Genomic DNA, 5,801 nt, shown 5'->3' with positions numbered 1-5,801 from the left:
TAAAAAAAAAAAAAAAAAAAAATATATATACTTTTTCCCCTCATGTATTTTTAACCACTTAATGTAGCATTGCATATTTTATTATTGTGAGTATCTGGTACAAAATTGTGCAGCTTTATACTGTCCTGGGTTGTTTTTTTTTTGGGGGGGGGGGGGGGGGGGGGGGGGTTTTGTATGTTTGTTTTTGGAGATTGAGGAGAAGTTGTAACGTTGGGCCTTTTTTAATAATGTACATTTAACAGACTGCTAACTTTCAGAAGTAAAAAAACGAGTAGCCATAATTATCACATATTTGTGTGCTGTCGTGTGTTCTTCTCTGTCAGATCCTATGTGGTATTGGTAGCTTCATGTGCATTTGACAACTAATCTTTGCATTAATGGTATCCTGTTCTCACAGCTAATGGAATAAAATGTCAGTCTCAGCTAGGGCTGCACAATTATTCGAGTTATTATCGAAATTGCAATATTGACATGTGCAATAGGCATATCGCAAGAGGTTGCAATTTATTCTTAAATTGCCATGAATGTAACGTTCAAATGTAATGAGGGTCCCCTGGGAAACTGAACAACACTGGTTCCTACCCTGTCACAACAACTTCTACATTTTACATTTTAGTCATTTAGCAGACGCTCTTATCCAGAGCGACTTACAGTAGTGAATTCATACATTTCATTTCATGCATTTTTTTTTCTTATTATTTTCTTTTTTTTTCTTACTGGCCCCCGTGGGAATCAAACCCACAACCCTGGCGTTGCAAACACCATGCTCTACCAACTGGGCCACAGGGAAGGCTACTGTACCTTGCTTGTTCTTTAGTTGTCATGCCAAACTACACTAAGCATAGAATTGGAATACTATTTTTATTTCTCTGATTCCAACAGTTTACCAACGTGTTTTGATCTAAATTGCAAGTTAAATCATAATCGCAATATTTGTTAAATATTGTGCAGCCCTAGTCTCAGCCCTACATCACATTGTCTTTTGCAACGGTGACCACAGGAGTCTTGTATACAGACAGGTCGCAACTGAGGAAGTGCATCATGTTCACTAAGAATGTGAAGGAAACATTTTTTTTTTACCTTAATTTTAATCTAAATTCAGACCCCCCCCCCCCCCCCCCCGGAAAGCTGTGGTTGAAGTTGTGCACCATGTTGAGAACCAAAAGTGGGTTTGCCGCCAAGCCTTTATTTTATTTTTAAAATGTTATTTAACCAGGTAGGCCAGTTGAGAACAAGTTCTCATTTACAATTGCGACCTGGCCAAGATAAAGCAAAGCGGTGTGACAAAAACGACAGAGTTACACATAAACAAACGTACAGTCAATAACAATAGAAAAATCAATGTACAGTGTGTGCAAATATAGAAGATTAGGGAGGTAAGGCAAGTAGAGGTACTGGGGTGCAAAAGAGCAAGAGGGTAAGTAATAATATGGGGATGAGGTAGTTGGGTGTGCTATTTACATATTGGCTGTGTACAGGTACAGTGATCAGTAAGCTGCTCTGACAGCTGATGCTTAAAGTTAGAGGGGGAGATATAAGACTCCAGCTTCAGTGATTTTTTTTAAAATTTGTTTTGCAATTTGTTCAAGTCACTGGCAGCAGAGAACTGTAAGGAAAGGCGACCAAAGGAAGTGTTGGCTTTGGGGATGACCTGTGAAATATACCTACTGGGGCGCGTGCTACGGGTGGGTGTTGCTATGTGATCAGTGAGCTGAGATAAGGCGGGGCTTTACCTAGCAAAGACTTATAGATGACCTGGAGCCAGTGGGTTTGGTAACAAATATGTAGTGAGGGCCAGCCAACGAGAGCATACAGGTTGCAGTGGTGGGTAGTATATGGGGCTTTGGTGACAAAACGGATGGCACTGTGATAGACTACATCCGCTTTGCTGAGTAGAGTGTTGGAGGCTATTTTGTAAATGACATCGCCAAAGTCAAGGATCGGTAGGATAGTCAGTTTTACGAGGGTATGTTTGGCAGCATGAGTGAAGGATGCTTTGTTGCGAAATAGGAAGCCGATTCTAGATTTAATTTTGGATTGGAGATGCTTAATGTGAGTGGAAGGAGAGTTTACAGCCTAACCAGACACCTAGGTATTTATAGTTGTCCACAAATTCTAAGTCAGAACCGTCCAGAGTAGTGATGCAAGTCGGGCGGGTGCGTGCAGCGATCGGTTGAAGAGCATGCATTTAGTTTTACTAGCATTTAAAAGCAGTTGGAGGCCACGGAAGGAGTGTTGTATGGCGTTGAAGCTCATTTGGAGGTTTGTTAGCACAGTGTCCAAAGAAGGGCCAGATGTCTACAGAATGGTGTCGCCTGCGTAGAGGTGGATCAGAGAATCATCAGCAGCAAGAGCGACATCATTGATATACAGAGAGAAAAGAGTCGGCCCGATAATTGAACCCTGTGTCACACCCCATAGACTGCCAGGCCCTCTGATTTGACACACTGAACTCTATCTGAGAAGTAGTTGGTGAACCAGGCGAGGCAGTCATTTGAGAAGCCAAGGCTATTGAGTCTGCTGATAAGAATGTGGTGATTGACCGAGTCGACAGCCTTGGCCAGGTCGATGAAGACGGCTGCACAGTACTGTCTTTTATCGATGGCGGTTATGATATCGTTTAGGACCTTGAGCGTGGCTGAGGTGCACCCATGACCAGCTCGGAAACCAGATTTCTTAGTGGAGAAGGTACAGTGGGATTCGAAATGGTCGGTGATCTGTTTGTTAACTTAGCTTTCTAAGATTTTAGAAAGGCAGGGCAGGATGGATATAGGTCTATAACAGTTTGGGTCCGCTTGTCAGCTTTTGCTTTATGAAACAGGGCTGTTGCCCAGAGTTAATCCTAGGTGGCTGTATTATTCATTACTACATTGATTTAATCAACAGGGTTTGTGCTCTAATTGCTTAGTCATGTTCTTCGATACAGGCTCCAGACGTCTACAGCTCTGATTCTGGTCGTTCCTGTTACACGGGGTGCTGCAACTCACTGACCTCTTTCACTCCTTTTGCAAGCTGGCTCATTCTGTATATTTTGTTCCCTTTTTCTATTTTCTTCTGATTGTTCCATCTCTGGTTGCAGTCAGTTTAGTGTTTTGTCTGGTGACGTTTTAGGATCACTTGACAAGCTCGACTCTGTTGATCTCTGCGAGTGTTTCTCTGCGAGTGTTGTGAGTGGATGTGATTGTATCAACAGAAGGAAGCTGATACTGATCAAACGGCTGAAATCGCTGCATTACCAAACAGAGGCTTTCCTTTATCTCTCACAAATTGAACTGTGTGGCAATTCCTTGTCTGTGGCAACAGTGGGTAGTTACGACCTGGGTCTGTGGTAAGTGTGTAGTAATGGCCTTGTGTTCCATTCCAAATACTGTAGGTCAAGTCTTCTACACCCCTGACCTTTTAGATGACCTGACTTACTCCGTTGTTACCTGGCCTCACAGCATTAGAAGCCGTAATGGCACAATGTCCGCGGGGGATTTTCCTCAAGGAACCATTCTAGGGATGAATAAAGGAAAGGCTTGCACAAACGCAGCTTGACATTTTCCAAAAATGGGCTTTAATTTGAAGCACCACAAGACCACCGCTAATAAGCCTTGTCGTAAGCACTGCAAGAACACTTAGAGCAGTCTTTGTGCATAACTAGACAATATTATGCACCCGTTTTATTTATTTATTAATAGAACTGGGTTTGCCTGGCAGGAAGGAAGCGGGCGTGAAGGTTGACATTGTCATGGAGGACGCCACATAAATCATATGAAAACACGTGATCTTGGATACAATCAAGCTATTTTAAGTAGCTTTCAATGGGAACAGCAAGTCTTCTAACAGCAGTGTGTTTGGCTACAAGGTTTGTGTGTGTGGATATGAAATGTATGTTAGCCTTCAGGAAAGGGGAAGTGAAGATCATAAAGTGCACGTGCCAAGAGGTGGGTCCACGCCACATCAACCAGGTTAAAGGACACCCCGCCCATTAGTCCCTAGAGTGCGTGTCTAGCTGTCTGTTTCGTGTTTTTTGTTGTTTTTTTGTCTTCATGAGTGTCTGTGTGTTCTAGTGCTTGCAGATGTTTACTTGTGTAATCCTGTAGAGACCCTGTAGCCAGAGCAGACTATTAGAGCAAAACCTAACAAAGTTTATTTTCAAAAACTTGATATGAGAGAGTGTATTACTGATACTGAAATATCGCATCTCAGTTCCTTGTTGACATCACAGGGTTAGATGAGAGGAAGTGAGTCCGTGTTTGTGTTCTATGCAGATGAGAGCGAGAAAGAGACAGCACACAGCTAGCACATTTGGGTCCTTGGAGGTTGTGGGAATGCACATTTTTGGTTTCCCAATTGGTTTTGGGAACAAAGCCATAAGTTTTCTAAACGGTTAAACTGAATGTTTTTTAGTTTTTTTTTTATGTTCTGAGAACAGAAGTTAACATTTTAGCCTATTCTGGGAACATTTCTAGGTTGCAGGGAGGTTTCTGGGAGTGTTTTACTCTGGTTCCTTCAACGTTTTTTCTTTACACCTTGACCAAACCGTTTCCTGCGCATGTTGAGTTTAACTATCCCCACCAGATGCGTTCATGATATGCAGGTTAAAATACCAATTTATTTGACAGGTCAAAACACAAATGAAACATTCATGGACATTTTAGATAGCTTGCTGTTGCTAGCTAATTTGTCCTGGGAGATTAAATGCTTATGGTCCTTTTCTTTTGCCCATTTTGAGTCCTACAAAAAAAAGGGGTTTCTACTCTGACAATTAATCCACCCATTAGTTGGGAAACCTAGTTCGAGTTGAGTAAGATTTCTCTCATTGAAGCTTTCTTTTTCTTCTCAAGATTTTAAATGGTGTTTGGCAAACAACTTTTAAGTTGTTACTTCCAACTGGACTGGAATGTGGACCTTGTTCGTCTTTCAATCACCCACGTGGGTGAGGTGGCGCGTTAAGCGTCTAAAATAGAGCCAAGTTCTGTTTTAGCGCCTGGCTACGCAGACGCACGTGAGCAGTTGGGATGAAATGATTGAATAACATGTATATGTACGTTTATTTAGCACGCAACGCGGCTGGTTTAGTCTCCATCTTAAAGTTTCAATAAGACATTTAACACTACTAGCTTGTTTTGGGTAAACTTTTTTTATTTCTTTTTTTACAGATAGGACACATGGAAAATAATTTCCTTGGGCTTCAATCATGCAAACACTTATTTTTTATTATGACACGGCATCTGTGAGATTCAAAGTTATAATCGGATGTTCTCTATCCATGGAATTAGTCCACTACTCCACCAGGTGGGAGCTAGCGTTCCATATTTTTTTACATATACAAAGCAACATTCCCAGAAAGTTGTGGGAAGGTTGTATGCAAAATAACCATTGGACAACCGACAGCAGTGGAAAGTGTGAGTGACTGACTCACCACCGCACTGACGCTGTTTGTGAATATGTGAGTGGGTGGTCAGGTTCATTCTCTTGCACTGTGAGTGGGAGAGGGCCGGGTGATAACACAGCACCAGATAAGTCTGGACTCCCATCTGCGTTCAGAAATAGTCACCTCCCAACTGCTAGGCATTATTGGCTCGTGGAGGAGAAGCAGGGAGGCTGTGTGTCTGAGAGGAGATGGAGACATGAGGGAGGGGTTGGGGAGGGTGGCCTGCTGGGTCGAAGTGGCTGAGCATTCAGAGGTGCAAATGTCTTGCTTTCACCTTTTTTTCTAAACCACTTGTAAACCATTCAGTTTATTTTACCATAAATTTGAACATTGCGTTCTTGGTGTCACCCTTGGGTCAATTAGGGATGTGTGGTTTGCACAC

The sequence above is a fragment of the Salmo trutta genome, chromosome 1, assembly GCF_901001165.1.
Source record: "Salmo trutta chromosome 1, fSalTru1.1, whole genome shotgun sequence".
NCBI lineage: Eukaryota > Metazoa > Chordata > Actinopteri > Salmoniformes > Salmonidae > Salmo > Salmo trutta.
The sequence above is the reverse complement of the archived record's forward strand: the minus strand, read 5'-3'. Positions refer to the sequence as shown.